The sequence below is a fragment of the Thunnus albacares genome, chromosome 13 (genome assembly GCF_914725855.1).
Source record: "Thunnus albacares chromosome 13, fThuAlb1.1, whole genome shotgun sequence".
NCBI lineage: Eukaryota > Metazoa > Chordata > Actinopteri > Scombriformes > Scombridae > Thunnus > Thunnus albacares.
In genome coordinates, this window is record NC_058118.1 from 25,749,992 (window position 1) to 25,765,871 (window position 15,880).

The following is a 15,880-nucleotide window of genomic DNA, read 5'->3' on the forward strand; positions in this document are numbered from 1 at the left end:
TCAGTCATTCATCTCTCGGGGAGAGGAGAGGAAACTACAGCAGGACGGGAAGACATTTCTTTGAGAGGACAGAAAGGAAGCTTTTTTTTTTTTTTTTTTAAAGTTCTGCATTCAATCTCTGACTGTGGAAGCCTCTCAGTTCAACCTCCAGCTGCTGATTTCTTTTTCATCATCATTTCCTTTTAAACCCCTACAAATACTGCACCGCTGCAAGTATTTCACATCGCTCCTTCTACTCAGCGTGGAGATTAATCCACCACTTCTCCTCCTGCAACCACGGACACTTTTCTCTCTGAAAACTGCAGATATAAGAATCAAACGTGAAAACTCTGCCTGTTTTCTGACAGGAGCCTTATATCACGAGCATCTTCGGCAACTTGAATGTCTTCAAAACTTGGTCAGAGAGTCTGGAGCGCTTCGATGCGCCGTGCGTAAAAGGGACCGGTTGGTTTTTTTTTGGGAGAGAAGGAGGAGGAGGTGACCTCAGGAGGACGCACCAGTATCAGAGCGCTCCTGCAAGATCTCCGGGAAGAGCAGGAGCAAGAGCAAGAGTAGGAGGAGGAGGAGGAGGAGGAGGGCGCATCACACTGAGAGAGAGCATCCTCCCAGCCATCTATCACCCTACAATCACACATCCTTAAAACAACAGGGCTACAGCAATGTTATAGAATTACGGTAGAGAGGGATATCATATATGCATTTTAGCAAAATAACATCCTGCAGCACCAAAAAGTAAGATAAAGACATCAGAAACGTACTGCATGAAGTAAAGTACAAGTAAATTAAGTCAAGATAAATTCACCACTGGTTTCCACAAACATACTGTAAGTCATTAAAAAGGATATTATAGGAAGATTGTAGAGATTTTTCACACACACGCACCCACGGACACCCAGGACACCCCAGCACGCCACCTCAGAATGGATCTCCCACCAATCAGAGGTAAGCATAAATTCATCCTGCCGCCATCCGATCTGCTAATGAACTATTGATGATTTGTGTGACCTTGGAATGAAAAAGTTCCATTTGATGATGTAAAGAATTATTCATAAGGGGTTTGTGTCGCTTTGCAAACAGCCGTTGCATCTTGGGATAGGATTTTATTTCAAGTTTTTAACTTGATATCAAGGCAGCGATTGTAGAGAGTCTCACTATACCGTATTGTTTTTGTCAGTTTTACTTTTTACCGTTTTTAAGGGGCTTAAACAATCCACTTAAACAAGCCATTTACCTTCTTATGAATTAGCCAAAATTTCTTATGAGATCAAGTACAAGATCTTGAACACGAAACAGAAAAGTGCACAGAGCGTGAGGTTTATTTATCAAACAGAGCGAGCAGGTAACTCCAGGTGAAAACTGTCACTTTCCAAATCCTCTGCAGCCAGAGGCACGAGATGAAGAGGAGAAAAGAAGGTATCTCCTAAATATCTGGTAGTCAAATTCCCTTTTTCTTTCCACTTTTTGATCGGTGGTCAATTATGCAGCTGCTGATTTGTTCAAATAGATCAAATCTTACTCGGATACATTTCTGTTCCTGCCCTGTTTTCCATCTCCTGTCTTAGCTGTTGGGTTGGGAAAAAAAAGTTTCATACTGTGATGATTTTTAAAAATCCATCAATCCATCTCGGCTTTAACATCATATATGTGTACTTCACATCTACTTCTCATCATTGTTGGTCAGTATTTACTACAGTTTAATGTTTTGTTGTATGCTTGGGCCTGTGGATGAGTGATGTGTGCAAACTGTCACCTCCCTGGTGGGAGTGAATTAGTTATGTGACAATTTATTAGTCTCCTTAGTAACATGCAATTTGTGTTTTTCTTACCAACTTTTGAAGTAACTTTTAAACTCTTACGTGACTTCAGAGTATATTAATGAATCACAAATGGAACAGAGGGAAATAGTCATATTAACTGATTGTTAGGCTGCATATTAACATTAGCCTCAGTGTGTTTTAGCAGTTTGTGTGTGTGTGTGTGTGTGTAACTGTGATGGGGACATGTGGGGTTGGGATTGATTGTCCTCAAGGTCGGATGCAGAATGTCAATACCCATCTCCGCTGGGGTGGGACTGGAGGGGCGGGTGGATGAGCAAATGATGGGGCGGACTGATGGGGAGGGAGGGAGAGAGAGAGAAAGTGAATGGGATGAGAGGCGCGGTAGCATCAGGCAGAGGGATTGACCAGGGGATGGATGGATGGATGGATGGATGGATGGAAGGGAGGGGACAGTATGTGTGGAGTGGAGGAATATGGCGGATAGATGAACGAATGATGAAATGGATGGATGGTTAGATGGATGGAGAGAGAGAGAGAGAGAGAGGGGGAGGGTGCGAATGGGGATGGAAGGTTTTTATGCCATAGCAGAAGAGCTAATGCACTGACTCTAATGCACTATAGAACCACAACCTTGTAGAAACAGAGAAAAGATTCACAGTAAAAATACTTTGTAAAAATAGCGTGAATTCCCGACTGAATTTAGAAGAAAAAGAAAGCAAGTCTTCTTTAAAGTATAAAAACACAGTAGAGTAAACACATAGTTTAGCTACTTTCTATCTGACTGAAAATAACAGTATACAGTTCACAAAAGCTTTAACATTTCTTCTTCAAAGAACTCACTGTCTTCTCGTTATCTTCTGCTACATAGAAATTACATTTTTGTATTTTCCGACAGTTTGAAATAAATAAAAAATGAACTGAGTAATTAACAGGATGATTAGAACAGCCACCATGGCTAAAAAAAAAGACAAAGCACCATCTACAGACACTCAAAATGTTAAAATCAGCAGAAATTCTAAGAAAGATGACGCCATAGTTTTGCCCTCACTGTTTGAGTCACAGGTGATCTCTGGGAAGTGCATTAATGAATGAATACTTGGCAACAAGAAGGCAGTGATTGTGCAAATGTTATAAGGTGTAGTTCCTCCGAAAGTCACTAGATGTCACAAGAAAACAATCACTGCATTGAAGTGAACAGTAAAACCCTACTTCTGTTTTCGAGTAAAATTTACATTCATTGTTTTCCCATAGTGGATTAGTCTCAACTAGTGCTGAATTCATTAGTGGACTGATCAGTTGATTGACAGAAAAGTCTTTGGCAACTGTTATAAAGCATTAAAAAAAAAAGGCTTTATAAACTCAGATTCTCAATTCATACAATGATTTCTTTGCACATGGAGTAAGTTTTTAACAGTCAAAACTCTTTCCAAGAACCAACTTTCTTGTGACTTTACGTACAAGCAATAGAGAGATGACAACTGTATGTAAATAAGTACACAAGTAAGATCAAGCCAAATGCCTCTATTTAACTCCTAAAACAGTGCCAAGCTGACAGGTTTACTGTAGCTATTATGCCATCTCTTCCAGTGTTTCCCCCGTAGTTATTTCTGAGACTGTCCTCCCAAGAAAAAAAGACAGCATCAGTCATTTCAGCAACTGCCCAAAACTTGTTTTGTTTTGACCTTCAATGGCCGTAGGAATTATAACTCTTGTCTTTTGGGAGAAAGGGAAGAAATAGTGCGGTGATGCTGTTATATAGCCGCCAAAACTTGGAAAGAGAGTAGGTTGGGATGGTTGGTTGGGTTAACAAAACGTCGGAAGTCGGGAGATCACTCGCTTCCCGTTTGCTCCCGACAGTCAACATTGGTTTCTAACCACGATCAATCCCATTTTATGCCTTTATTAGGTAGCAACAGCAGAGAGATGACAAGAAAGGAGCCGGGGACAACGTGGTCGGCATCTTAAACCCAAAGCCACGGGGAGCCCAACTAAGCAGTTATTTTAATCCTTCTTTGCCTAAATCTAATCAAGTGTCTTACTTGCCTAACCTTAACTATTTACTAACCATACTGTAGTTGTTGTAGTCTCCGTGTGCAGATATAGAAAAAAAAACATTGGCAGTGAATATTCAAACACATCTGGTGAGTGAGTTGTTATTTCTTAGCAGGGAGGAAAAACGCTAAAGACAAAATTTAGACTATTTTTAACTAAAATAAGTGGAAGCAATTACAATTCATTGAACCACAGCACAGAGAGCTTGTGATAGTAAAATCTTCCACTGAAAACAATATTAATAAAATCCTCTGAAAATAGTACTCTGAGAGTTTAGAGAGTGAAGTTTTCATTAGTCCTTTGCTTTGAGCAGAGATAATTCTCCACGAATGCTTATACCAAAACCAGGATTGATTTCAGGCAAACATGACAAACCTATTATCTTATATCTTATATCATTGTTTTCTATTTAGGCTGATGGGCTGAGTAGATTGTTACATGAAATCTGGTGTTCTTCAATTTCAGTGAACATGTCTTCAAATAACTTCCTAAAACTACAACTTCCTCTCCAGCTCTCTCCCATGCTCTCCTCTTCTGTAGCTTGTTTTGACTTTTTCCATTTTTATCCCTGTTCCTCCACCTCTGGTTCCACCACTTTCATTTTTTTTTTTTTATCCTTGTTGGCATCACGATCCCCCACTCATTCACTGTCTCTTCCCTTCCTCTCGTCCTCCTTCCCCACTTGTTCTCCCCCCCTCTCCCCCTTGCCTGGACTTGCTGGTCTGCAGTGTCTATTTCAGTCTTTCCGTTGGGGTCAGATTCGGCACATCCGGTATCTCATCCAGTTTATTGTCATTCAATCCTGCTGTGCTCCCGGAGGGCATCACGAGGAAGGCCCCTGGGTCTTAGTGCCTGACGGGCCTCACACATACACACATACAGTCATGCCATGCACTCAGAAAAGCTGGCAACACTGTAGTTAAATGTTTTGACCTTATGAATCTGCTGATTTAAATATGCTTATATACAACACAGGACATAATTCTATTTAGCTATACAACTTAATTGAGTTTTATTGATTTCATGTGTTAAAGCCCTTTGTGATGACTTTGCACAATAGTGACACCCTGGTTAGAATTTGCTAGTAGAGTGCCTTCCTGTCACACTTTTGATGGCATTAGCAACAAACAAACATGTTGTCTATCACAGTGGATCAAAAATACACAACTAGGATTCTTACATCCTCAAACAACCTTTAAAGGGGACATATCATGCTTCTTGTGATTTCCTGTCATTTATATTGGATAAAAGCGTTATATAAATGCAGCCATAGATGCAGTTATAATGTCCGACGTCTGTGTTAAACATAGTCAAAGTTCCAAAACTTGGGGTGAATGTATGTAAAAACAAAAACAAACAAAAAAACACACACACACACACACACAAAAAGGCTGCCTTCAAGTCAAAAGCCAGGGCTTTAGCCTGCAGTCAATACTTTGTTAAGAAAGTTACCACCACTTCCCCATTAAACCGATCATTTGCACATGCCCACAAATGAACAAATGGACAAAAGCCTTTGTTGCTAAGATCATTTGCTAATGTTATAGCAATTAGATTTGGGCTTGAACGTGTAGGGATGCATTTTTGAAGTTTATATGTATGTATTTTTAATACATAGAAAAAGAAGTGAAATGAAACTACTACTGCATGTTTACGTAGCCTCCAAAACTACTGAGGAGCAGCTTCCAGAAGCTGACCAATCAGAACAGAGTGGGTTCATTGGGAGGGGGACAGGAGCTAAAACGGCTTGTTTCAGACAGAGGCTGAACTGAGGGGCTGCATGAAGAGCAAGTATAAGATAAATATACTATATTTTCATTCTGGGGCTGTACTTTTACAGCCCCAGAATGAAAATACAGACCTGGAAATGTGCATGTTATGTCCTCTTTAAAGCTAGAAGTCAGCACTTTAACCTCAAAGTCACTGTTTTATTTCAGATCCAATGTGAGCAGAAAAGCCAAGGTGGAACTATGTAAAGTAACAGTTTTGTGGTACTGAATGAGGTCTTCACAGGACCACTCTGTTCCTAATGAATGGGACCCAACCCAACCCAGGCCTGAGTTGGGCTGGGTCCAAATAATGGTCAGCTTAAGTGGGTCAGGCTGGGTCCTGTTTTTTCGCTGTAGGTCTCAGGTTGGGTCTCTTTAGGAAAAATATATTCATGCACATGGGGTTTGGGTAGGTGTTCCACTTATATTGCTGCTACTGCTTCTATATTTTAACTTTTACTTAAAGATATGACTACTTTTCCACTAGTACATGACAGACTAGTAGTAATAAAGTTATAAAACCAGATGATAAAATACCAATATACACATAACAATTAAGCTAATTATAAGTATACTGCGGATGTAGACTGAAGCTATATCATTGATTTCTATATTTTCACTCTGCATTTCATTTATTCCATATTTTCATTCACTCTCTCCAACCAACACACAAAAACACAAACTGGACCTACTACCTTGCTTCACTCTTCCCATTAAATGACAACAAGCCTGTTATTGACTCTCCTGTCTAACTTTGTCCTTATGTACTTCTCACTCTTATTTCTATCTCTTTACTGCTGATTGCTTGTAATGTTGACTGCTTAGAAATTTAAAGCTCTAATTTGTCAGCTACTGTAACTCAGTGTATTTCAGAGTTGTATCTTTTTTTTTTTTTACCATTGTGGTTTTCAGAGCAGCTGGTTTACGCATTGTGCTTATGTCTTAACTAACCACAACGTTACAGAAGTCCTGTCCTGATGGCTGGGTTGTTAAGTTTGATCCTTGTTACAATTTATAATCATAGGGAAGTAACACATTTCATATGTTCTTTTAAGTCAATATCGATATAGTTTTTTCACTTTCTCATTCAAGGGAATGGGAAGGTGTCCAAACTTTTGACTGCACAGTTTAAGTAATAAATATAATGTGACAAAATACAGTCTTTTTGGGGTCTAGCTACACATTTCATGGAGGGTTATGGATGTGCTGGGGTAACTCAGACTAATCATCTCAGTATTTCTAAAATCCTGGGTATGGCCCTGTCTGGAGTTATTGGAAGGTGTGTTTTTTTCACTTTCAAAGTTGTTAAACTCACTGGCACGCTGAATGCACTGAGATTAAATTAATATTGATCTTCTCTGCTGAAAAACGAGCAGATTTCCTAAAATGTGTCGCTTGTAGGTTCTTGTTGGGTTATTTATTTACTGAGACAGTCATTTATAAAGTGTTATTATGTATGTATGTTATTATATATGGAGCCCATGTTCTCCTAAAAGAATGTGTTTTATTCTTCGGTGAGAACAAGAGGAATGAAAAGGAAACCAAGGAGGCCAAAAAGGAGAGAAGAGCAACAAGAGTGAGGGGAGTAAAAAAAAAAAAAAAACAGGACAGCAGGGAGGGGATGAAAGGGAAGAATGAAGGGAGGTGGTGAAGGTGATGTAAGGGGACAAGAGGAGGTGAGAGGATGGGAGGGGGAGAAATGAGAGGAGGGGAGGATAGAGGAGGAGAAGACAGGAAAGGAGAGGAGAGGGCAACCCCTCCTCATTCCAAGGCGAGGGGTCACTGCAGTCAGTTTTAAAATAGCCTGAAACCATGATGTCATTGGTGAGAGATGCAGTGATGCTCTGTCCATTAAACTCCATCGACCATCAGCAGGTCGAGTCCAGACTCAGCGGAAGTGAGAGAGTCAGCGGGCAGACAAGAGACCAGCACAGTTTATAAGTTTCTGTCTGCTTCTGACATCTGAATTAGTTTTTAAGCCTAAATGGTTCCCACTACACAGATTTCGTCTTCAAGTTTGGTTTGTACATTTTCTACAAACCAACTCTTAATTGAGCAGCAAATATGTCTATGAAATGAGTTCTACATTCCTGTACGGGAGATTTAAAATGCCTAAATAAAAAAAAAAGAAAAAGAAATAAAGTGAAGTACAACACATATTATATATTTCTTTTCTGTTTGCATTTACAGTGTCATAATCAGATGAAAACATACTGTAAGTTAAACCCTGGCTCACAATAGTTTCATTGAAAAATCTGTAGTTTTTAGCAAATGTTACTCAAACAGCAGGATGCATTTGTTGGGGACTATTTTCAGCAGCGGATTTATATACATTTGGTGCTCCTGTGAGTATTAACAGCAGTAGGATGCTGTAAGTAGGATTGAGCCAAAATAAAATACAGTGTTTGTGTTCATGATAATGAAGGAACAAGTCAACCAGTGCAATGGTGGGGCTCATTGATGTGTTTTTAATTGTTTTTGCACAACATGGAGGTCTACAGCATAGAGGAATTAGCATAATCAATTAATTGTTGGTGTGAGTCTTTTCATTGGATTTGTTGATTAAAAGAAAAATGTATAATATTGCCAGGTTTATCCTTATGATGAGGCTACTTTAAGAATGGGACCCCACTTGGTCATGAAGCAAAAACTGACTTTTTTTTTTTTTTTTTTTTAGGTCAAAACAGTAGGATATCATTTTTGTCAAACAATTGTGAAGACTCAAATATATTTCCTCAAATAATTATATCTGACATTCATGTAAATGTTCAAATGGGCTAACTGAGGGACTCATAGGGGTTGTTTCACCACGCAGGTGAGAGACTTCAATAGTTCTGAAGACTGTCTGAAAAATAGATGGTACATAATCTGCCATCATCTGTTTGAGAAGTAGGGTTTTGGGGGGTGATTTGCCTCAATGTGCACAAACTATGTGTGACTTGACACATAAAAACAGAAAATCAGAGGTCAAAGTATGTACTGCTCCATGAAGGTGCCCACACAGAAGTTCTCTTCTTTTTTTGGACATCATAGATGACTCATGAAAGACATTGGTTTTGCATGTTCTAGCTCATTAACTACAAATTAGAAATGGTTTCCACTATTGACCATTTTCCAAACCTCACTGTAAATCTGATTTCTAGATTTCAGAACACAAATGGTTTCATTTCTGTATGCAAAGAAAATGACCTTGCAGAAACTTTAAAATCACTCGGACAGCAACATACAATTTGTCATCTTAGCACTGCAGTTACTTAAAAAGAGTGTCAAGCACCTGTAACCACACCCGACAGTGATGTCACAGAGTCCTGGAGTACATCTGTTCATCACTGCAAAGGTTACTGGAGTTCAGCAGGAACAAGATTTTCATGGGGTGTTAAGTTAGTGTTTAAAGGGACCATTTTAAAAACTCTCCTTGGCAGTGCGTTGTGCATAGACCACATCCGAACATTGATCGTCAGCTGCCAAACATTATTGCCAGAAGACCAACAATTAGCTAATGGATGTTGCAAAATACTGAACTCACTCACTACAGTGGATGCAGACAGGCAGGCCAGTGACAAATAGATGTCTGTGTGTGTGTGTGTTTTTGCAGTTTATTAGCACTCATATTAGTATTTCAGCTCATGTCTGAATGATGAATCAACATTTTTACACAGATAAATTTGTTTTGCCATTTTCTACAGCTGATGCTTTGCAGCTCTGCCTTTTCAAACTATTACTAGCTGGTGTCTCTCACCTAGATGAAAAGAAGTGTTTTATGTTTCTGGTTTATTTGAAAGGTAGAAGAAGAACTTGATAGCTAGCATGAACAGTGATAGCTGAAAAGAGAAAGAAAAGAGTTCCACCTTAAGAAACTCAAACTCAGTCCTTAACTTTAATTGACAAGGGATTTCTGGAAGTGCTGCCCAGAAATGTAATAAGCCCAAAAGTGGAGAGTATGTTTAAAAAAAATTGTACATCGACACATTAAACCAAATATTTCAGAAATATGTGAATGCTTAACTTATGTATGTATTAACATATGTGTGTATTCTTAACTTACATAACTTAACATATGTTTTTATGCACTTTTATTCAGTTACACAGCAGCCAGAAGCCTCAGATGAAACCTGGCAGTGTAAGTGGTGATTGGCCAGCAGAGATAGAATGTATACAGTGTGTGTTTTTGTGGAAAAGAGTGATGAGAGCAGGAGTGTGTGAGTATGTATGTATGTATGTGTGTCCATCCCAGGGCAGAGGCTCACCACTGATACTCCCCCAGCACAGAGGTCTATCCTCAGGTTACCACTGACGGCCTCTTGAAACACCAGCTCACTGTGACTGTTTCTCTCTGGTTTGCTTCACATTCGTTTTATATATTTTACACTCGCGCAATGCTTTGGAAATTCATCATAGAAAAAAAAAAGATAAATGTACAACAAAGACATTGTGTATTTGTGACACTAACTCTCTCACACTCACTAAAATATCACATTATATGTATAAATACTACTTTATTGTTCCCCCATAATGTTATTGAGTACCAGTTTCAGAGAGAGAGAGTGATAGAGAGAGAGATGGAGAGGATGGATGGATGCCTCTCCCATCCTCTTTCCTTTCCTCCTCTGAGCCAGATGGATTATCTACTAAATAAAACACTCATTGTGCTGCCGGCCGTGTTGGTTCTGTGTTAGCCATAAACCTGCATCAAGTTTCCCCTGAGCGTCAGTTGCATTTGTGGGAACATCAATGATGAGGGGAGCATGTGGTCCAAATATAAAAAAGGATGTGGAAATATAAGAAGGGCCAAAACAAAATGATCAATTTTCAGGTGTAACTCAGCAGTGGAGGTTTTAGAAACACCAAGAAAGACAAACATTTTTGGGTATCATATGTACATTGTTTTTGAGTAAAATGTGGCTGTAGAATTATTATCACAAGTTGGCATTAAATGGTCAATTAATCAGATTCTATGTCTTGTTAAATGAATCTTTTTATCAGATGAGAATGAGAAAATGTTGGACCTTTATGTATTTGCTCTGGCTCATTTTAAATAAAAATGGGTTTGTAGAGATTTCTTTTAATATACAGTATTGAAAAAAATTGGTATCAGTACAGAGACCCGGGTATCATATTGTTATCATATAATTTGGACTATTTTTACAACATCCTCTTATAAAACTATACATTATAAAAGTAAATCAGGAACAATGTTAACTGACTTAAAGTCATTTTTATTTTTTTAGATTTTTATGAGGAAAAAAAATATGTCCTCATTCATGGGGTGTTTCCAAATCCAATTAAAAGGATAGGTTCATAACTGTTCAGACTGTTCTTAAACAATAGTTTAAACAATGATCAGTGAACAGTTTTTTCTTGCTGTAATCCTTCTTCCTGTATATACCGACCATTAGGATATCCTTATAATACAGTATCAATCCACAGCCTCCACACAGAGGATGATAATGAGGCTTCAGTCGTCCAAATTAGTCAAATCAAGTCAAAATCTTTCAAAGTTACAGTCTTTTTAGTGCCAAATTCCATCTTTTTTTTATTATCCTTCCACTGCAGCTGGACAGGAAAACACTGTCTGTGAGACACAAAGAGGGAAATTTTTACTAAAAAGACCAACTGTGGAAGACATCCACTCTGACAAACTCAGATAACAGAAGACTCATATTATCATCAGATAAACTACATTTAAATACATTTATTCTCAAAATGAGGACTGTGGATTTTGGCCCCCGTCACTATTTGTAAGCTCGTTTGGAGGGGATCTTGTAATGGTCAGTATGAACAGGAGTAATGATAACAGCCAGCAAAACCTGTGTCAATGTTCATTTGGGTATCTGACTATTGTTTTAAGACAGACTTGAAAAATTGGGAACCTATCCTTTAAGTGGATGGTTAAAATAAAAAACCTTAATAAATATGGACTTGTACAGTATAAAACTACACCACCATGCAAACTCACATTAAGTTCTAAAAACACACCGGCAATTTTTGATGATTTTTGCAGTTTGCGATGTTTTAATCAGACAAAATATCAAAGTAAATGACTGCTCTGTGGTCTGCCTCCTCCCCGGCCCCCCTCGCCTCCTCTACTGGAAGATGTGTTCTTGGAAATCATGTTTGGGAAGTCAGCTACCCAGAATCCTCACACAATCACATACACATTAACACACACGTGACACACAGAAAACACACACACACACACACATCCCCTCAGCTCCACTTGTAATGTGAGAGGGGAGGGTGCAGCCTGCCCCGCCCTCCACCATTCTCTAACACACACACACACACACACACACACACACACACACACACACACACACACACACACACACACACACACACACAGAGCTCTCATCCCAGCTGTTGTTGCTGGGGGATTGATAACAGACACTCTCCAGCACAGACATCCAGACAAACTGAGCATCACCACCCAAAACAACTGTAACCCTCGACGTAGCCAATCAGCATAGCCGAATCAGGTGAAGCGCTAACACAGACGCCAGAGACATTGAGACAGACTTTCATTTTCCTCCATGTGTCTGCTAGAAATACAGTTTAAAAAATAAAATTGGAAAATAAATTGACACCTTTATCCACTTTGTATATCCTTGCAGGGAAAGATTTCATCATGAAATAAGCCGACATTTGGGTGAATGTTTGTTTTGTTTCTGTAACTAATGATCATTTTCAATACTAGTTAATCTGACAATTCTTTTCTTTGATTAATCAATTCATGCACACGTTCCTAGAGCTCATGATGATGACTGGACATATCTTGTTTTGTCTGCCTAACAGTCCAAAACCCAATGAATCATTTGTACCATTCTGATCAACATTTGATAAGATGGAACCATTTTTAAATGACTCAACTGTTATTAATGTCTGTTGATTGGATCATTTCAACACTAGTTTGTATGAAGTTGAGATTGAAGGGATGTTCCGCTATATTTTTCCACCCAAGAGGACACTTTTTCTAACTTTTTTCACATAACTTGCAGTATTTGTGTCACATTGGGGATTGGCAATGGTCGGCTCGACCAGTAAGTAAATATGAGGTCATGGAAATGGACGGCAGGCCTCTTCTTTTTAACAATTAGATGGGCTGATAGGCGGGCAGAGTATGAGCAAGCTGCAGCCACCGCTCTGCCTGATGAGATTAGTCACCAGGACTTCTCCTCTTTCCTCGGACTAATTTGAAAATGCATCCTCATCTAACCAACCTGGGCCCCCTTATCTGCCACTTTATGGATGGACCTCTGGAAGGAAGTGACTGAGTGATGGATACAGAGAGGCTAGAGGGGTAAAGAGCCAGAATTTGTTCAAAAGTCTCTCCTTGGAAAGCCTGGAGGACAGGAAGAGGGTTTTTTTTGTTGGTTTTGTTTTATTTTTGTTTTTGCATGCTAATCATCTCTCCTTCCTTCCCTCTCAATGATGGATTGCCATTCTTGGGTTTCATCCACCTCCCCCATCCCCTCTTCTGTTTGCTCTTCTCTTGCTTTTGCACTACATTTTCCAGAGGCTGCTTGTCTTTTTCTACTTTCTGTACTGAACTGTTTACATAACTGCACATAAACAGGGCATTTTATAATTTACTGACCAGTTTTATGTTAGGTCCAGTTATTTCTTAATTTAATGTTTAAAGAGTTTTTTTTTAAATTTGATGTACTGGCTGTGGTGAAAATCAATTTGTTGTGTAGCTGAAACCTGACCATATTATGATATATAATATATTGATAATGAAAAAAACTATATGAAAATCATGACTGATCATGATTTCAACCATATCATCCAGCCCTACTGTTTAGTAAACCTCTGTATGGTTGCTGCTGCAGATGTGGGGTCCCAGATATAGGCAGACTTCTGGGACAGATGAGGACTATGATGTCCACTTTGGATTTTCTACTGATACAGTCTCAGTAATGTTTAGCTGAAAAAGATGAATCAGTAGCAACAAACAACAAAAATAGATAATACAACTGAAAATGATAATATAATTGATCGATTGTTTCAATTAATCAGTGCAAGTTTGACATGATTAAGGGCTGGAACATGGACATGTGTTTCGCAAAGCTGTTTCTTTTATAGGCTCATCTCTGAGCTTCCGTGACTGCAGAGACGTCTACGTATACCTTTGCAGAATAATAATTCAAACTTGCAAGAAACCACAGTCGAAGGCGGGGTGAAAAGCCAGAGACACAATTACTCTTCAGATATGGGAATAGTGAGCTGCACTTTCTGACAGTCTTTCCTCTAAGACATTCATATTGTCGAAATTGGCTGTAATTATGAAAAATTGAGAACGAGAGCTCGGGAGAGAAGTTCAAATGCTTTCTACTCTCTCACCTTCACACAACAGACCAAGAAGGCTTGTCGAAAACAACAAACCCCTCACCCCCCCCCAACCCATGAAAACCCATGTTAGAAAGGTGTGGGAGGGAGGGTGTTTCAGACGCTGTGGAGGAAGCACACGGACGCCTGAATGGTCACAACACTGTATTGCTTCCTTCAACCATATACTCCTGAACAGAAAAGTCAAGGAAAAAGACGTTTAACTGTTTCTCTTTTGTTCTGGCAGCTCAGTGTAGATCTGTACTGCGAGAAAACAATCTGAGAAAAACAGATGTGAACGGGAAACTTTTGATACATTAACAGTGTTTCTAGAATGACTCTGGATTCACGTGAACGCAGCCCAAAGATGGTCATTTGCTGCGGTTCCTCCTCTATCTAATCTCATGATCTGAGCTGCTTTAAATGCATTTCCATTTGGCCTCATTACTCTCCGAGAGGACCAGCCCAACGTGAGGAGCGAGCCAGCCATCTCTTCCCTTTGGCCACTTGGCAAGACTGCAGCATCTTTGTGTGTGTGCTGCTTAGCGTGCATGTGTGTATGTGTGTATATATATATATATATATATATATATATATATATATATATATATATATATATATATATATATATATATATATATATATATATATATATATATATATATGAGTGTACAGTATTTGTGCATGCTGGTTGGAGAGGGTTTCTACTGTTTTTATCATACACACACACAAAGAAACACATTTTCCTTCCAAAGCTAGCAGCAGATATCACAATATCAGAGTTGTTTTTTTTTTGTTTGAGTTCTGTCTTTTCATTCAGGGCTCATCTGATGTTTGACCAGGGAATCAAATCAGCTGCATATGCATTCAGCTACACTCAGACGTTTTATTTAATTTAGCCTGTTTTGCTTGTGCATTTACTGCATTTGTAAGCAAATTTATAATACCTTTTAAGTATTTATGGTAAATGGTAAATGGACTGCTTTTATATAGCACTTTTATCCAAACCACTTTACAATTTGCCTCTCATCCAGCCATTCACACACTCCAATGGCACTGAGCTACCATGCAAGGCACTGGACTAACCATTGTGAGCTGCTAGGGGGTTCAGTGTTTTGCTAAAGGACACTTTTACATATGTACAGGAGGAACCAGGGATTGAACCGTCAAGCTGAGCCACAGTTTAGTTGCTGTCTTACCCAACATTACAATGAAACTACATTTTCATATATCACAACACCTTGGAGGATATTATTAAGCTACTATAACCACTTTACACTTCTTTTTTTGTGGTCGGTTTAACTCTTGGTTTGGTCCATTTCCGCAGTGATTTAAGTGGTAACAGCATAATGAAACATATTCTTAGAGCTGCCAAAGAATGTACGGAGGCAGCAAAAATGTACACAAAGCCAACAGACAGGTGTCAGACAGGAAATTTGCTTATAACAAAAGCTTGGGAGAAGGAAGATGTTGGTCACATTTTATCAAATAAAGTCTTTAAGAAAGCAAAAAACATGTCTTGTCAACTTTCACTTTGAACCAGCAAGTGCAGAAAAACATGGATGTAAAGTAGTAGTTCAGTAGTTTCAAGTAATTTCAGAGGATTGTTTAGGATTTGTTTACTGAAGTCATAAAACCCCAAATTTGGCCAAAGGTTAGGGAGCCGGTACAGCTGAAGTGGGACAAGCAAACAAAATCCACCACATTAAAGGACCAGTGTGTAGCAATTAGTGGCATCTAGCAGTGAGGCTGCAGATTGCAACTGAATGAATACACCTCCCGTCCCCTCCCAGCGTGTGGGAGAACCTACGGTAGCTGTGAAACTCGCATGAAAATCGCAAAAGGCTCTCTCTAGAGCCAGTGTTTGGTTTGTCTGTTCTGGGCTACTGTAGAAACATGGTGGTGCAACATGGTGGGCTCTGTGGAAGAGGACCCGCTCCTTATGTAGATATAAAG

The 15,880-nt window shown here is 39.1% G+C and overlaps 1 protein-coding gene and 1 long non-coding RNA gene across 2 annotated transcripts in view; both read left to right on the forward strand.

Moving 5' to 3' along the window:
• LOC122995096 (protein sprouty homolog 3) overlaps positions 1–15,880 on the forward strand; it is a 19,975-nt gene continuing 4,095 nt past the window's right edge. The window contains exon 1 of the mRNA XM_044370106.1: positions 1–942. The gene's annotated coding sequence lies outside the window, so the exon portion shown is untranslated. The remainder of the gene's footprint in view (positions 943–15,880) is intronic.
• LOC122995098 overlaps positions 14,165–15,880 on the forward strand; it is a 15,715-nt gene continuing 13,999 nt past the window's right edge. Inside the window, exons 1-2 of the long non-coding RNA XR_006406722.1 lie at positions 14,165–14,175; positions 15,341–15,344. This is a non-coding gene — a long non-coding RNA (uncharacterized LOC122995098). The remainder of the gene's footprint in view (positions 14,176–15,340; positions 15,345–15,880) is intronic.